Here is a 17,571-nt window from a genome sequence, read left to right on the forward strand (position 1 = left end):
CCGAGTTGGTCGTTTGTGTTTTCCGTTCAGACGCGAAATGCTGAAATGATCTCTCGGCTCCTCGGTTGTCATTTCTGCTCCGTAAAGGAATCACAGCACGCGTCGCCTTCCAGCACGCTGGGTCGGGACACGATGCCGGGGATCGAAGGGTGTGATGTCTTCCTCGTTAGTATAGTGGCAAGTATCCCCGCCTGTCACGCGGGAGACCGGGGTTCGATTCCCCGACGGGGAGTAGAAAGCTCTTCTTTTACCTCCTTAGAGAAAGGACTGCCTTTCACTTCTCTGTTTTCTTTCACAGCGTCGTGCACCTTTTCATTGCTCTCGCTTTCAGAGCCTCCGCACGGCACACGACTCGACATCAGAAAGCACATTGAAGTGAAAGCAGGAAGCGCTGCGACATGCACTGTGCAGATCCCGCCACACTAAGAGGTGAGTGGGTCTGTTCGATGCACAAAGAACGCTTTGATAAGCGTCAAAGGCAAGTCATTCCGAGTTGGTCGTTTGTGTTTTCTGTTCAGACGCGAAATGCTGAAATGATCTCTCGGCTCCTCGGTTGTCATTTCTGCTCCGTAAAGAAATCACAGCACGCGTCGGCTTCCAGCACGGTGGGTCGGGACACGATGCCGGGGGTCGGAGAGAGCGATGTCTTCCTCGTTAGTATAGTGGTGATTATCCCCACCTGTCACGCGGGAGACTGGGGTACATCAGGACGCGCATTGGAGTGAAAGCAGGATGCGCTGCGACATGCACTGTGCAGATCCCGCCACACTAAGAGGTGAGTGGGTCTGTGCGATCACAGCGCTAGGCGAATCCCCAATCCCCTTTTGTGCGTGGCGACAAAGGAAGCCAGTCTGTTTCCGCCCAGTTTCGAACCAGGGACTTTTCGCGTGTGAGGCAAACGTGATAACCACTACACTACGGAAACGGTAGCAAACCCTTCCCAGTGGCCCAGTGCTGAGCTTCGCCAATGCGATTCAGCTGCTTCCAGTGCCTTTATTGGAGTGCGCTGATGGACCGTGCTCTCTCTCCAGAGACCAGCACGCCTGTCATGGACGGAGCAGGAAAAGCGGCGCCACATTCTACAGCCCTCTCCACGCAATCGACGAAATCGGGCTACTGAAGTGGAGAAAATCGCCTCTCCAGAAAGTGCAAATATCATCTTGGAGAGTATAAATCCTATTGCCGAAGGTCAGCCCTGTCTACCAGAGTAACCCTCCCACCTCCTGCAGCGATGATCAGCTCGTCTCACACGCGAGAAGTCTTCGGTTGGAAACAAGCGCCCCCTCTTCTCGCGCGTTTTGCACGTTCGAGTGGTTTTAATGCGGCTCCTTCGTACACGGTGCTGATCTTTTGGAAAGCAGGAGGCAAAACTGACACGTTCACATACCGGGAGTCAAACCCGGGCCGCCTGGGTGAAAACCAGGAATCCTAACCACTAGACCATATGGGAGCACACAACCCCGCTGTTCCGGGCATCATGCAAGCAAACTACATAAATATGAGAAAACACGCAAGAGAGTTGTCACTCAGAGTGTCGAAGGGTCGATGTATACTGGGGCTCAGTTGAAATGCAACGTCAGGACTTTTCCGAATTAGGTCACACGAAGAGAGCACAGCCTTTTCCACCCTACCATGTGTGTATCGGTAACTCGCCGTGATCGTATAGTGGTCAGTACTTTGCGTTGTGGCCGCAACAACCCCGGTTCGAATCCGGGTCACGGCAGAATAGGGGCGTCTGCTTTTACTACTTGCGCGAATGAAGGCAAAAGAAAGCCAATCGATGTGAACGAACGGCGCTTTACAGAGGAGTACTGCCTGACTGGATCGTTGATGAACGACAGAGGCCACTCCGACCTCTTCTCGGTTTTCTTCAACGACTTACTAAGGATCTTCTTCACATTCGCCCATGCAGGGGAAGCCAGTTACACCAAAGCAAACGCAGGAAAGTGCATTTCAAGCAGAGACCAGGAGGGACTTGTTTACACCGAGAGTGGTCGGAGAATGGAACAATGCGCCCAGCCCTGTTGCTGGAGCCGATTCTTGATGAGATCTTGGGCTCACTGGATGCTAATCTTTCTGTTGTTCTTGCAGGTCCTGCGCTGCTTTTGAGCCGACAGAGCTCGTCCTGGTCTGTCGGCACAGCCCAATTGCAAATGATCGGCTCCGCGTACAGAAGGAACGTGCGTTTGGTACAAGAGTGCATGAAGGCACCGGAAATACATTGGGAACAAATGACCGGTCGCTCAAGACCTCTGTGAAGTACAGGAGCGTGCAACAAGAGGCTGTTTCCGCCCGGTCTCGGACCGGGGACCTTTCGCGTGTTAGGCGAACGTGATAGCCGCTACACTACGGAAACCTGCAGGGACCGCTGCTGGTGTCTCGCTTGCGTTTCGGGCTGAGAATGGGAAGCGTCACTTTAGGCAGGGGGCGCTGGAAAGAGGAACAAAGGGCGCGATGAAACAAAATGCCGAAACCCGGGATCGAACCAGGGACCTTTAGATCTTCAGTCTAACGCTCTCCCAACTGAGCTATTTCGGCAGTGCACAGAGCCCACAGCCACCTGCTCCAGCCTTCCTGTGTTGCGGCATGAGCGCACCAAGAGGAGCGGGAGAGTGTTGCAGGAACGTCACTCAGAAGGAAAGCCACCCAGCTGCGCCCTCTGAGCTCTGTCCAGCGCATCTTCCTCGCATGGACTCCTGCCTGCGACGGGCAGGAAACAATTAGCAAGAACAGAACAGCACCCCATGGGTGTCTCATGACCACACCTTAGGTTGTGACACGTGCAGGTGTGAGGGGTTGCCGGGCTACTCTGGAGCAGAGCTTGGGCGGAGGGGGGGCGGGAAAGCAGACAAAGAGGTGACACCTCAAGGTCTGCACGATCACAGCTCTCCGCCGCCCCAGGCTTCCGCTCGATAAGCTACTGGACACACCCGCCCCTCCTCACACAGACCGTGGAAAAGCCCCCGAGTGGGAGGGCTCTCTCTTCCTCCCAGGAGCTCTTGGACACGACGCACAGACAGAGCGCGGGGAGCCGCCGCCTGCAAACACGGCTCCAGGCAGGACTCCACTCCACAGGAGCCGCAGAGCAGAGGAGATGGGGGCAGCTTAGTTCCTGTGCAGAGACCTGAGCTGTTGTTGCTGCGGACGCTGTCTTTTCTGTTCTCGGGGTAGGAGTGAATGTTGAGTTGCCCTTAGAAATGAAGCAGAGCACTTCAACGGCACGGGTGTGTGTGTGTGCGTGCGCCCTGGTGATTCTGGGAGACAGATCGAACCTGGGCTAAAAGAGAGGGGGCTTAGCCCTCTTCCATTTGCTAGTTCAGAGTTGTACAACCCATTTGTATCTGCTAGGCGGCGCAGTCGTCGTGCACAAAGAACGCTTTGAAAAGCGTCAAAAGCAAGTCATTCCGAGTTGGTCGTTTGTGTTTTCCGTTCAGACGCGAAATGCTGAAATGATCTCTCGGCTCCTCGGTTGTCATTTCTGCTCCGTAAAGGAATCACAGCACGCGTCGCCTTCCAGCACGCTGGGTCGGGACACGATGCCGGGGATCGAAGGGTGTGATGTCTTCCTCGTTAGTATAGTGGCAAGTATCCCCGCCTGTCACGCGGGAGACCGGGGTTCGATTCCCCGACGGGGAGTAGAAAGCTTTACTTTTACCTCCTTAGAGAAAGGACTGCCTTTCACTTCTCTGTTTTCTTTCACAGCGTCGTGCACCTTTTCATTGCTCTCGCTTTCAGAGCCTCCGCACGGCACACGACTCGACATCAGAAAGCACATTGAAGTGAAAGCAGGAAGCGCTGCGACATGCACTGTGCAGATCCCGCCACACTAAGAGGTGAGTGGGTCTGTTCGATGCACAAAGAACGCTTTGATAAGCGTCAAAGGCAAGTCATTCCGAGTTGGTCGTTTGAGTTTTCTGTTCAGACGCGAAATGCTGAAATGATCTCTCGGCTCCTCGGTTGTCATTTCTGCTCCGTAAAGAAATCACAGCACGCGTCGGCTTCCAGCACGGTGGGTCGGGACACGATACCGGGGGTCGAAGGGTGTGATGTCTTCCTCGTTAGTATAGTGGCAAGTATCCCCGCCTGTCACGCGGGAGACCGGGGTTCGATTCCCCGACGGGGAGTAAAAAGCTTTTCTTTTACCTCCTTAGAGAAAGGACTGCCTTTCACTTCTCTGTTTTCTTTCACAGCGTCGTGCACCTTTTCATTGCTCTCGCTTTCAGAGCCTCCGCACGGCACACGACTCGACATCAGAAAGCACATTGAAGTGAAAGCAGGAAGCGCTGCGACATGCACTGTGCAGATCCCGCCACACTAAGAGGTGAGTGGGTCTGTTCGATGCACAAAGAACGCTTTGATAAGCGTCAAAGGCAAGTCATTCCGAGTTGGTCGTTTGTGTTTTCTGTTCAGACGCGAAATGCTGAAATGATCTCTCGGCTCCTCGGTTGTCATTTCTGCTCCGTAAAGAAATCACAGCACGCGTCGGCTTCCAGCACGGTGGGTCGGGACACGATGCCGGGGGTCGGAGAGAGCGATGTCTTCCTCGTTAGTATAGTGGTGATTATCCCCACCTGTCACGCGGGAGACTGGGGTACATCAGGACGCGCATTGGAGTGAAAGCAGGATGCGCTGCGACATGCACTGTGCAGATCCCGCCACACTAAGAGGTGAGTGGGTCTGTGCGATCACAGCGCTAGGCGAATCCCCAATCCCCTTTTGTGCGTGGCGACAAAAGAAGCCGGTCTGTTTCCACCCAGTTTCGAACCAGGGACTTTTCGCGTGTGAGACAAACGTGATAACCACTACACTACGGAAACGGTAGCAAACCCTTCCCAGCGGCCCAGCGCTGAGCTTCGCCAATGCGATTCAGCTGCTTCCAGTGCCTTTATTGGAGTGCGCTGATGGACCGTGCTCTCTCTCCAGAGACCAGCACGCCTGTCATGGACGGAGCAGGAAAAGCGGCGCCACATTCTACAGCCCTCTCCACGCAATCGACGAAATCGGGCTACTGAAGTGGAGAAAATCGCCTCTCCAGAAAGTGCAAATATCATCTTGGAGAGTATAAATCCTATTGCCGAAGGTCAGCCCTGTCTACCAGAGTAACCCTCCCACCTCCTGCAGCGATGATCAGCTCGTCTCACACGCGAGAAGTCTTCGGTTGGAAACAAGCGCCCCCTCTTCTCGCGCGTTTTGCACGTTCGAGTGGTTTTAATGCGGCTCCTTCGTACACGGTGCTGATCTTTTGGAAAGCAGGAGGCAAAACTGACAGGTTGCCATACCGGGAGTCGAACCCGGGCCGCCTGGGTGAAAACCAGGAATCCTAACCGCTAGACCATATGGGAGCACACACCCCTGCTGTTCCGGGCATCATGCAAGCAAACTACATAAATATGAGAAAACGCGCAAGAGAGTTGTCACTCAGAGTGTCGAAGGGTCGATGTATACTGGGGCTCAGCTGAAATGCAACGTCAGGACTTTTCCGAATTAGGTCACACGAAGAGAGCACAGCCTTTTCCGGCCTGCCACGTGGGTATCGGTAACTCGCCGTGATCGTATAGTGGTCAGTACTTTGCGTTGTGGCCGCAACAACCCCGGTTCGAATCCGGGTCACGGCAGAATAGGGGCGTCTGCTTTGACTACTTGCGCGAATGAAGGCAAAAAAAAGCCAATCGATGTGAACGAACGGCGCTTTACAGAGGAGTACTGCCTGACTGGATCGTTGATGAACGACAGAGGCCACTCTGACCTCTTCTCGGTTTTCTTCAATGACTTACTAAGGATCTTCTTCACATTCGCCCATGCAGGGGAAGCCAGTTACACCAAAGCAAACGCAGGAAAGTGCATTTCAAGCAGAGACCAGGAGGGACTTGTTTACACCGAGAGTGGTCGGAGAATGGAACAATGCGCCCAGCCCTGTTGCTGGAGCCGATTCTTGATGAGATCTTGGGCTCACTAAGAGGCCCCCGCTGGATGCTAATCTTTCTGTTGTTGTTGCAGGTCCTGCGCTGCTTTTGAGCCGACAGAGCTCGTCCTGGTCTGTCGGCACAGCCCAATTGCAAATGATCGGCTCCGCGTACAGAAGGAACGTGCGTTTGGTACAAGAGTGCATGAAGGCACCGGAAATACATTGGGAACAAATGACCGGTCGCTCAAGACCTCTGTGAAGTACAGGAGCGTGCAAAAAGAGGCTGTTTCCGCCCGGTCTCGAACCGGGGACCTTTCGCGTGTGAGGCGAACGTGATAGCCGCTACACTACGGAAACCTGCAGGGACCGCTGCTGGTGTCTCGCTTGCGTTTCGGGCTGAGAAAGGGAAGCGTCACTTTAGGCAGGGGGCGCTGGAGAGAGGAACAAAGGGCGCGATGAAACAAAATGCCGAAACCCGGGATCAAACCAGGGACTTTTAGATCTTCAGTCTAACGCTCTCCCAACTGACCTATTTCGGCAGTGCGCAGAGCCCACAGCCACCTGCTCCAGCCTTCCTGTGTTGCGGCATGAGCGCACCAAGAGGAGCGGGAGAGTGTTGCAGGAACGTCACTCAGAAGGAAAGCCACCCAGCTGTGCCCTCTGAGCTCTGTCCAGCGCATCTTCCTCGCATGGACTCCTGCCTGCGACGGGCAGGAAACAATTAGCAAGAACAGAGCACCACCCCATGGGTGTCTCATGACCACACCTTAGGTTGTGACACGTGCAGGTGTGAGGGGTTGCCGGGCTACTCTGGAGCAGAGCTTGGGCGGAGGGGGGGCGGGAAAGCAGACAAAGAGGTGACACCTCAAGGTCTGCACGATCACAGCTCTCCGCCGCCCCAGGCTTCCGCTCGATAAGCTACTGGACACACCCGCCCCTCCTCACACAGACCGTGGAAAAGCCCCCGAGTGGGAGGGCTCTCTCTTCCTCCCAGGAGCTCTTGGACGCACAGACAGAGCGCGGGGAGCCGCCGCCTGCAAACACGGCTCCAGGCAGGACTCCACTCCGCAGGAGCCGCAGAGCAGAGGAGATGGGGGCAGCTTAGCTCCTGTGCAGAGACCTGAGCTGTTGTTGCTGCGGACACTGTCTTTTCTGTTCTCGGGGTAGGAGTGAATGTTGAGTTGCCCTTAGAAATGAAGCAGAGCACTTCAACGGCACGGGTGTGTGTGCGTGCGCCCTGGTGATTCTGGGAGACAGATCGAACCTGGGCTAAAAGAGAGGGGGCTTAGCCCTCTTCCATTTGCTAGTTCAGAGTTGTACAACCCATCTGTATCTGCTAGGCGGCGCAGTCGTCGTGCACAAAGAACGCTTTGAAAAGCGTCAAAAGCAAGTCATTCCGAGTTGGTCGTTTGTGTTTTCCGTTCAGACGCGAAATGCTGACATGATCTCTCGGCTCCTCGGTTGTCATTTCTGTTCCGTAAAGGAATCACAGCACGCGTCGCCTTCCAGCACGCTGGGTCGGGACACGATGCCGAGGATCGGAGAGTGCGGTGTCTTCCTCGTTAGTATAGTGGCAAGTATCCCCGCCTGTCACGCGGGAGACCAGGGTTCGATTCCCTGACGGGGAGTAGAAAGCTTTCCTTTTACCTCCTTAGAGAAAGGACTGCCTTTCACTTCTCTGTTTTCTTTCACAGCGCCGTGCACCTTTTCATTGCTCTCGCTTTCAGAGCCTCCGCCCGGCGCACGACTCGACATCAGGAAGCACATTGAAGTGAAAGCAGGAAGCGCTGCGACATGCACTGTGCAGATCCCGCCACACTAAGAGGTGAGTGGGTCTGTTCGATGCACAAAGAACGCTTTGAAAGCATCAAAGGCAAATCATTCCGAGTTGGTCGTTTGTGTTTTCTGTTCAGACGCGAAATGCTGAAATGATCTCTCGGCTCCTCGGTTGTCATTTCTGCTCCGTAAAGGAATCACAGCAGGCGTCGGCTTCCAGCACGGTGGGTCGGGACACGATGCCGGGGGTCGGAGAGAGCGATGTCTTCCTCGTTAGTATAGTGGTGATTATCCGCACCTGTCACGCGGGAGACTGGGGTACATCAGGACGCGCATTGAAGTGAAAGCAGGATGCGCTGCGACATGCACTGTGCAGATCCCGCCACACTAAGAGGTGAGTGGGTCTGTTCGATCACTGCGCTAGGCGAATCCCCAATCCCCTTTTGTGCGTGCCGACAAAGGAAGCCGGTCTGTTTCCGCCCGGTTTCGAACCGGGGACCTTTCGCGTGTGAGGCGAACGTGATAACCACTACACTACGGAAACGGTGGCAATCCCTGCCCAGCGGCCCAGCGCTGAGCTTCGCCAATGCGATTCAGCTGCTTCCAGTGCCTTTATTGGAGTGCGCTGATGGACCGTGCTCTCTCTCCAGAGACCAGCACGCCTGTCATGGACGGAGCAGGAAAGGCGGCGCCACATTCTACAGCCCTCTCCACGCAATCGACGAAATCGGGCTACTGAAGTGGAGAAAATCGCCTCTCCAGAAAGTGCAAATATCATCTTGGAGAGTATAAATCCTATTGCCGAAGGTCAGCCCTGTCTACCAGAGTAACCCTCCCACCTCCTGCAGGGATGATCAGCTCGTCTCACACGCGAGAAGTCTTCGGTTGGAAACAAGCGCCCCCTCTTCTCGCGCGATTTGCACGTTCGAGTGGTTTTAATGCGGCTCCTTCGTACACGGTGCTGATCTTTTGGAAAGCAGGAGGCAAAACTGACAGGTTCCCATACCGGGAGTCGATCCCAGGCCGCCCGGGTGAAAACCAGAAATCCTAACCGCTAGACCATATGGGAGCACACACCCCTGCTGTTCCGGGCATCATGCAAGCAAACTACATAAATATGAGAAAACGCGCAAGAGAGTTGTCACTCAGAGTGTCGAAGGGTCGATGTATACTGGGGCTCAGTTGAAATGCAACGTCAGGACTTTTCCGAATTAGATCACACGAAGAGAGCACAGCCTTTTCCGCCCTGCCACGTGGGTATCGGTAACTCGCCGTGATCGTATAGTGGTCAGTACTTTGCGTTGTGGCCGCAACAACCCCGGTTCGAATCCGGGTCACGGCAGAATAGGGGCGTCTGCTTTGACTACTTGCGCGAATGAAGGCAAAAAAAAGCCAATCGATGTGAACGAACGGCGCTTTACAGAGGAGTACTGCCTGACTGGATCTTCTCGGTTTTCTTCAATGACTTACTAAGGATCTTCTTCACATTCGCCCATGCAGGGGAAGCCAGTTACACCAAAGCAAACGCAGGAAAGTGCATTTCAAGCAGAGACCAGGAGGGACTTGTTTACACCGAGAGTGGTCGGAGAATGGAACAATGCGCCCAGCCCTGTTGCTGGAGCCGGTTCTTGATGAGATCTTGGGCTCACTAAGAGGCCCCCGCTGGATGCTAATCTTTCTGTTGTTGTTGCAGGTCCTGCGCTGCTTTTGAGCCGACAGAGCTCGTCCTGGTCTGTCGGCACAGCCCAATTGCAAATGATCGGCTCCGCGTACAGAAGGAACGTGCGTTTGGTACAAGAGTGCATGAAGGCACCGGAAATACATTGGGAACAAATGACCGGTCGCTCAAGACCTCTGTGAAGTACAGGAGCGTGCAAAAAGAGGCTGTTTCCGCCCGGTCTCGAACCGGGGACCTTTCGCGTGTGAGGCGAACGTGATAGCCGCTACACTACGGAAACCTGCAGGGACCGCTGCTGGTGTCTCGCTTGCGTTTCGGGCTGAGAAAGGGAAGCGTCACTTTAGGCAGGGGGCGCTGGAGAGAGGAACAAAGGGCGCGATGAAACAAAATGCCGAAACCCGGGATCAAACCAGGGACTTTTAGATCTTCAGTCTAACGCTCTCCCAACTGACCTATTTCGGCAGTGCGCAGAGCCCACAGCCACCTGCTCCAGCCTTCCTGTGTTGCGGCATGAGCGCACCAAGAGGAGCGGGAGAGTGTTGCAGGAACGTCACTCAGAAGGAAAGCCACCCAGCTGTGCCCTCTGAGCTCTGTCCAGCGCATCTTCCTCGCATGGACTCCTGCCTGCGACGGGCAGGAAACAATTAGCAAGAACAGAGCAGCACCCCATGGGTGTCTCATGACCACACCTTAGGTTGTGACACGTGCAGGTGTGAGGGGTTGCCGGGCTACTCTGGAGCAGAGCTTGGGCGGAGGGGGGGCGGGAAAGCAGACAAAGAGGTGACACCTCAAGGTCTGCACGATCACAGCTCTCCGCCGCCCCAGGCTTCCGCTCGATAAGCTACTGGACACACCCGCCCCTCCTCACACAGACCGTGGAAAAGCCCCCGAGTGGGAGGGCTCTCTCTTCCTCCCAGGAGCTCTTGGACGCACAGACAGAGCGCGGGGAGCCGCCGCCTGCAAACACGGCTCCAGGCAGGACTCCACTCCGCAGGAGCCGCAGAGCAGAGGAGATGGGGGCAGCTTAGCTCCTGTGCAGAGACCTGAGCTGTTGTTGCTGCGGACGCTGTCTTTTCTGTTCTCGGGGTAGGAGTGAATGTTGAGTTGCCCTTAGAAATGAAGCAGAGCACTTCAACGGCACGGGTGTGTGTGCGTGCGCCCTGGTGATTCTGGGAGACAGATCGAACCTGGGCTAAAAGAGAGGGGGCTTAGCCCTCTTCCATTTGCTAGTTCAGAGTTGTACAACCCATCTGTATCTGCTAGGCGGCGCAGTCGTCGTGCACAAAGAACGCTTTGAAAAGCGTCAAAAGCAAGTCATTCCGAGTTGGTCGTTTGTGTTTTCCGTTCAGACGCGAAATGCTGACATGATCTCTCGGCTCCTCGGTTGTCATTTCTGTTCCGTAAAGGAATCACAGCACGCGTCGCCTTCCAGCACGCTGGGTCGGGACACGATGCCGAGGATCGGAGAGTGCGGTGTCTTCCTCGTTAGTATAGTGGCAAGTATCCCCGCCTGTCACGCGGGAGACCAGGGTTCGATTCCCTGACGGGGAGTAGAAAGCTTTTCTTTTACCTCCTTAGAGAAAGGACTGCCTTTCACTTCTCTGTTTTCTTTCACAGCGCCGTGCACCTTTTCATTGCTCTCGCTTTCAGAGCCTCCGCACGGCACACGACTCGACATCAGGAAGCACATTGAAGTGAAAGCAGGAAGCGCTGCGACATGCACTGTGCAGATCCCGCCACACTAAGAGGTGAGTGGGTCTGTTCGATGCACAAAGAACGCTTTGAAAGCATCAAAGGCAAATCATTCCGAGTTGGTCGTTTGTGTTTTCTGTTCAGACGCGAAATGCTGAAATCTCTCGGCTCCTCGGTTGTCATTTCTGCTCCGTAAAGGAATCACAGCAGGCGTCGGCTTCCAGCACGGTGGGTCGGGACACGATGCCGGGGGTCGGAGAGAGCGATGTCTTCCTCGTTAGTATAGTGGTGATTATCCCCACCTGTCACGCGGGAGACTGGGGTACATCAGGACGCGCATTGAAGTGAAAGCAGGATGCGCTGCGACATGCTCTGTGCAGATCCCGCCACACTAAGAGGTGAGTGGGTCTGTTCGATCACTGCGCTAGGCGAATCCCCAATCCCCTTTTTTGCGTGCCGACAAAGGAAGCCGGTCTGTTTCCGCCCGGTTTCGAACCGGGGACCTTTCGCGTGTGAGGCGAACGTGATAACCACTACACTACGGAAACGGTGGCAATCCCTGCCCAGCGGCCCAGCGCTGAGCTTCGCCAATGCGATTCAGCTGCTTCCAGTGCCTTTATTGGAGTGCGCTGATGGACCGTGCTCTCTCTCCAGAGACCAGCACGCCTGTCATGGACGGAGCAGGAAAGGCGGCGCCACATTCTACAGCCCTCTCCACGCAATCGACGAAATCGGGCTACTGAAGTGGAGAAAATCGCCTCTCCAGAAAGTGCAAATATCATCTTGGAGAGTATAAATCCTATTGCCGAAGGTCAGCCCTGTCTACCAGAGTAACCCTCCCACCTCCTGCAGGGATGATCAGCTCGTCTCACACGCGAGAAGTCTTCGGTTGGAAACAAGCGCCCCCTCTTCTCGCGCGTTTTGCACGTTCGAGTGGTTTTAATGCGGCTCCTTCGTACACGGTGCTGATCTTTTGGAAAGCAGGAGGCAAAACTGACAGGTTCCCATACCGGGAGTCGAACCCGGGCCACTTGGGTGAAAACCAGGAATCCTAACCGCTAGACCATATGGGAGCACACACCCCTGCTGTTCCGGGCATCATGCAAGCAAACTACATAAATATGAGAAAACGCGCAAGAGAGTTGTCACTCAGAGTGTCGAAGGGTCGATGTATACTGGGGCTCAGTTGAAATGCAACGTCAGGACTTTTCCGAATTAGGTCACACGAAGAGAGCACAGCCTTTTCCGGCCTGCCACGTGGGTATCGGTAACTCGCCGTGATCGTATAGTGGTCAGTACTTTTCGTTGTGGCCGCAACAACCCCGGTTCGAATCCGGGTCACGGCAGAATAGGGGCGTCTGCTTTGACTACTTGCGCGAATGAAGGCAAAAAAAAGCCAATCGATGTGAACGAACGGCGCTTTACAGAGGAGTACTGCCTGACTGGATCGTTGATGAACGACAGAGGCCACTCTGACCTCTTCTCGGTTTTCTTCAATGACTTACTAAGGATCTTCTTCACATTCGCCCATGCAGGGGAAGCCAGTTACCCCAAAGCAAACGCAGGAAAGTGCATTTCAAGCAGAGACCAGGAGGGACTTGTTTACACCGAGAGTGGTCGGAGAATGGAACAATGCGCCCAGCCCTGTTGCTGGAGCCGATTCTTGATGAGATCTTGGGCTAACTGGATGCTAATCTTTCTGTTGTTGTTGCAGGTCCTGCGCTGCTTTTGAGCCGACAGAGCTCGTCCTGGTCTGTCGGCACAGCCCAATTGCAAATGATCGGCTCCGCGTACAGAAGGAACGTGCGTTTGGTACAAGAGTGCATGAAGGCACCGGAAATACATTGGGAACAAATGACCGGTCGCTCAAGACCTCTGTGAAGTACAGGAGCGTGCAACAAGAGGCTGTTTCCGCCCGGTCTCGAACCGGGGACCTTTCGCGTGTTAGGCGAACGTGATAGCCGCTACACTACGGAAACCTGCAGGGACCGCTGCTGGTGTCTCGCTTGCGTTTCGGGCTGAGAAAGGGAAGCGTCACTTTAGGCAGGGGGCGCTGGAGAGAGGAACAAAGGGCGCGATGAAACAAAATGCCGAAACCCGGGATCGAACCAGGGACCTTTAGATCTTCAGTCTAACGCTCTCCCAACTGAGCTATTTCGGCAGTGCACAGAGCCCACAGCCACCTGCTCCAGCGGCATGAGCGCACCAAGAGGAGCGGGAGAGTGTTGCAGGAACGTCACTCAGAAGGAAAGCCACCCAGCTGCGCCCTCTGAGCTCTGTCCAGCGCATCTTCCTCGCATGGACTCCTGCCTGCGACGGGCAGGAAACAATTAGCAAGAACAGAACAGCACCCCATGGGTGTCTCATGACCACACCTTAGGTTGTGACACGTGCAGGTGTGAGGGGTTGCCGGGCTACTCTGGAGCAGAGCTTGGGCGGAGGGGGGGCGGGAAAGCAGACAAAGAGGTGACACCTCAAGGTCTGCACGATCACAGCTCTCCGCCGCCCCAGGCTTCCGCTCGATAAGCTACTGGACACACCCGCCCCTCCTCACACAGACCGTGGAAAAGCCCCCGAGTGGGAGGGCTCTCTCTTCCTCCCAGGAGCTCTTGGACACGACGCACAGACAGAGCGCGGGGAGCCGCCGCCTGCAAACACGGCTCCAGGCAGGACTCCACTCCACAGGAGCCGCAGAGCAGAGGAGATGGGGGCAGCTTAGTTCCTGTGCAGAGACCTGAGCTGTTGTTGCTGCGGACGCTGTCTTTTCTGTTCTCGGGGTAGGAGTGAATGTTGAGTTGCCCTTAGAAATGAAGCAGAGCACTTCAACGGCACGGGTGTGTGTGTGTGCGTGCGCCCTGGTGATTCTGGGAGACAGATCGAACCTGGGCTAAAAGAGAGGGGGCTTAGCCCTCTTCCATTTGCTAGTTCAGAGTTGTACAACCCATTTGTATCTGCTAGGCGGCGCAGTCGTCGTGCACAAAGAACGCTTTGAAAAGCGTCAAAAGCAAGTCATTCCGAGTTGGTCGTTTGTGTTTTCCGTTCAGACGCGAAATGCTGAAATGATCTCTCGGCTCCTCGGTTGTCATTTCTGCTCCGTAAAGGAATCACAGCACGCGTCGCCTTCCAGCACGCTGGGTCGGGACACGATGCCGGGGATCGAAGGGTGTGACGTCTTCCTCGTTAGTATAGTGGCGAGTATCCTTGCCTGTCACGCGTGAGACCGGGGTTCGATTCCCCGACGGGGAGTAGAAAGCTTTTCTTTTACCTCCTTAGAGAAAGGACTGCCTTTCACTTCTCTGTTTTCTTTCACAGCGTCGTGCACCTTTTCATTGCTCTCGCTTTCAGAGCCTCCGCACGGCACACGACTCGACATCAGAAAGCACATTGAAGTGAAAGCAGGAAGCGCTGCGACATGCACTGTGCAGATCCCGCCACACTAAGAGGTGAGTGGGTCTGTTCGATGCACAAAGAACGCTTTGATAAGCGTCAAAGGCAAGTCATTCCGAGTTGGTCGTTTGTGTTTTCTGTTCAGACGCGAAATGCTGAAATGATCTCTCGGCTCCTCGGTTGTCATTTCTGCTCCGTAAAGGAATCACAGCACGCGTCGGCTTCCAGCACGGTGGGTCGGGACACGATGCCGGGGGTCGAAGGGTGCGATGTCTTCCTCGTTAGTATAGTGGTGATTATCCCCACCTGTCACGCGGGAGACTGGGGTACATCAGGACGCGCATTGGAGTGAAAGCAGGATGCGCTGCGACATGCACTGTGCAGATCCCGCCACACTAAGAGGTGAGTGGGTCTGTGCGATCACAGCGCTAGGCGAATCCCCAATCCCCTTTTGTGCGTGGCGACAAAAGAAGCCGGTCTGTTTCCGCCCAGTTTCGAACCATTGACTTTTCGCGTGGGAGGCAAACGTGATAACCACTACACTACGGAAACGGTAGCAAACCCTTCCCAGCGGCCCAGTGCTGAGCTTCGCCAATGCGATTCAGCTGCTTCCAGTGCCTTTATTGGAGTGCGCTGATGGACCGTGCTCTCTCTCCAGAGACCAGCACGCCTGTCATGGACGGAGCAGGAAAAGCGGCGCCACATTCTACAGCCCTCTCCACGCAATCGACGAAATCGGGCTACTGAAGTGGAGAAAATCGCCTCTCCAGAAAGTGCAAATATCATCTTGGAGAGTATAAATCCTATTGCCGAAGGTCAGCCCTGTCTACCAGAGTAACCCTCCCACCTCCTGCAGCGATGATCAGCTCGTCTCACACGCGAGAAGTCTTCGGTTGGAAACAAGCGCCCCCTCTTCTCGCGCGTTTTGCACGTTCGAGTGGTTTTAATGCGGCTCCTTCGTACACGGTGCTGATCTTTTGGAAAGCAGGAGGCAAAACTGACACGTTCCCATACCGGGAGTCAAACCCGGGCCGCCTGGGTGAAAACCAGGAATCCTAACCGCTAGACCATATGGGAGCACACAACCCCGCTGTTCCGGGCATCATGCAAGCAAACTACATAAATATGAGAAAACACGCAAGAGAGTTGTCACTCAGAGTGTCGAAGGGTCGATGTATACTGGGGCTCAGTTGAAATGCAACGTCAGGACTTTTCCGAATTAGGTCACACGAAGAGAGCACAGCCTTTTCCGCCCTACCATGTGTGTATCGGTAACTCGCCGTGATCGTATAGTGGTCAGTACTTTGCGTTGTGGCCGCAACAACCCCGGTTCGAATCCGGGTCACGGCAGAATAGGGGCGTCTACTTTTACTACTTGCGCGAATGAAGGCAAAAGAAAGCCAATCGATGTGAACGAACGGCGCTTTACAGAGGAGTACTGCCTGACTGGATCGTTGATGAACGACAGAGGCCACTCCGACCTCTTCTCGGTTTTCTTCAACGACTTACTAAGGATCTTCTTCACATTCGCCCATGCAGGGGAAGCCAGTTACACCAAAGCAAACGCAGGAAAGTGCATTTCAAGCAGAGACCAGGAGGGACTTGTTTACACCGAGAGTGGTCGGAGAATGGAACAATGCGCCCAGCCCTGTTGCTGGAGCCGATTCTTGATGAGATCTTGGGCTCACTGGATACTAATCTTTCTGTTGTTCTTGCAGGTCCTGCGCTGCTTTTGAGCCGACAGAGCTCGTCCTGGTCTGTCGGCACAGCCCAATTGCAAATGATCGGCTCCGCGTACAGAAGGAACGTGCGTTTGGTACAAGAGTGCATGAAGGCACCGGAAATACATTGGGAACAAATGACCGGTCGCTCAAGACCTCTGTGAAGTACAGGAGCGTGCAACAAGAGGCTGTTTCCGCCCGGTCTCGAACCGGGGACCTTTCGCGTGTTAGGCGAACGTGATAGCCGCTACACTACGGAAACCTGCAGGGATTGCTGCTGGTGTCTCGCTTGCGTTTCGGGCTGAGAAAGGGAAGCGTCACTTTAGGCAGGGGGCGCTGGAGAGAGGAACAAAGGGCGCGATGAAACAAAATGCTGAAACCCGGGATCGAACCAGGGACCTTTAGATCTTCAGTCTAACGCTCTCCCAACTGAGCTATTTCGGCAGTGCACAGAGCCCACAGCCACCTGCTCCAGCCTTCCTGTGTTGCGGCATGAGCGCACCAAGAGGAGCGGGAGAGTGTTGCAGGAACGTCACTCAGAAGGAAAGCCACCCAGCTGCGCCCTCTGAGCTCTGTCCAGCGCATCTTCCTCGCATGGACTCCTGCCTGCGACGGGCAGGAAACAATTAGCAAGAACAGAACAGCACCCCATGGGTGTCTCATGACCACACCTTAGGTTGTGACACGTGCAGGTGTGAGGGGTTGCCGGGCTACTCTGGAGCAGAGCTTGGGCGGAGGGGGGGCGGGAAAGCAGACAAAGAGGTGACACCTCAAGGTCTGCACGATCACAGCTCTCCGCCGCCCCAGGCTTCCGCTCGATAAGCTACTGGACACACCCGCCCCTCCTCACACAGACCGTGGAAAAGCCCCCGAGTGGGAGGGCTCTCTCTTCCTCCCAGGAGCTCTTGGACACGACGCACAGACAGAGCGCGGGGAGCCGCCGCCTGCAAACACGGCTCCAGGCAGGACTCCACTCCGCAGGAGCCGCAGAGCAGAGGAGATGGGGGCAGCTTAGTTCCTGTGCAGAGACCTGAGCTGTTGTTGCTGCGGACGCTGTCTTTTCTGTTCTCGGGGTAGGAGTGAATGTTGAGTTGCCCTTAGAAATGAAGCAGAGCACTTCAACGGTACGGGTGTGTGTGTGTGCGTGCGCCCTGGTGATTCTGGGAGACAGATCGAACCTGGGCTAAAAGAGAGGGGGCTTAGCCCTCTTCCATTTGCTAGTTCAGAGTTGTACAACCCATTTGTATCTGCTAGGCGGCGCAGTCGTCGTGCACAAAGAACGCTTTGAAAAGCGTCAAAAGCAAGTCATTCCGAGTTGGTCGTTTGTGTTTTCCGTTCAGACGCGAAATGCTGAAATGATCTCTCGGCTCCTCGGTTGTCATTTCTGCTCCGTAAAGGAATCACAGCACGCG

General features: G+C 55.0%; 8 non-coding genes across 8 annotated transcripts; 3 read left to right on the plus strand and 5 right to left on the minus strand.

Annotated features, from left to right (window-relative positions):
* The first annotated feature begins 160 nt into the window (after window positions 1–160).
* On the plus strand, window positions 161–232 carry trnad-guc (transfer RNA aspartic acid (anticodon GUC)). Its single transcript has one exon. It is a non-coding gene; the product is annotated as a tRNA-Asp (tRNA).
* A 2,233-nt stretch (window positions 233–2,465) lies between these two features.
* On the minus strand, window positions 2,466–2,538 carry trnaf-gaa (transfer RNA phenylalanine (anticodon GAA)). Its single transcript has one exon. It is a non-coding gene; the product is annotated as a tRNA-Phe (tRNA).
* A 1,026-nt stretch (window positions 2,539–3,564) lies between these two features.
* On the plus strand, window positions 3,565–3,636 carry trnad-guc (transfer RNA aspartic acid (anticodon GUC)). Its single transcript has one exon. It is a non-coding gene; the product is annotated as a tRNA-Asp (tRNA).
* A 416-nt stretch (window positions 3,637–4,052) lies between these two features.
* trnad-guc (transfer RNA aspartic acid (anticodon GUC)) lies at window positions 4,053–4,124 on the plus strand. The gene has a single exon. It is a non-coding gene; the product is annotated as a tRNA-Asp (tRNA).
* Window positions 4,125–8,152: 4,028 nt separating this feature from the next.
* trnav-cac (transfer RNA valine (anticodon CAC)) lies at window positions 8,153–8,225 on the minus strand. Its single transcript has one exon. It is a non-coding gene; the product is annotated as a tRNA-Val (tRNA).
* Window positions 8,226–11,526: 3,301 nt separating this feature from the next.
* Window positions 11,527–11,599, minus strand: trnav-cac (transfer RNA valine (anticodon CAC)). The gene has a single exon. It is a non-coding gene; the product is annotated as a tRNA-Val (tRNA).
* Window positions 11,600–12,052: 453 nt separating this feature from the next.
* trnae-uuc (transfer RNA glutamic acid (anticodon UUC)) lies at window positions 12,053–12,124 on the minus strand. Its single transcript has one exon. It is a non-coding gene; the product is annotated as a tRNA-Glu (tRNA).
* A 1,015-nt stretch (window positions 12,125–13,139) lies between these two features.
* trnaf-gaa (transfer RNA phenylalanine (anticodon GAA)) lies at window positions 13,140–13,212 on the minus strand. The gene has a single exon. It is a non-coding gene; the product is annotated as a tRNA-Phe (tRNA).
* Between the last annotated feature and the right edge of the window lie 4,359 nt (window positions 13,213–17,571).

The sequence above is a fragment of the Atractosteus spatula genome, unplaced genomic scaffold (genome assembly GCF_055471065.1).
Source record: "Atractosteus spatula isolate fAtrSpa1 unplaced genomic scaffold, fAtrSpa1.hap1 Scaffold_73, whole genome shotgun sequence".
NCBI classification, from domain to species: Eukaryota; Metazoa; Chordata; class Actinopteri; order Semionotiformes; family Lepisosteidae; genus Atractosteus; species Atractosteus spatula.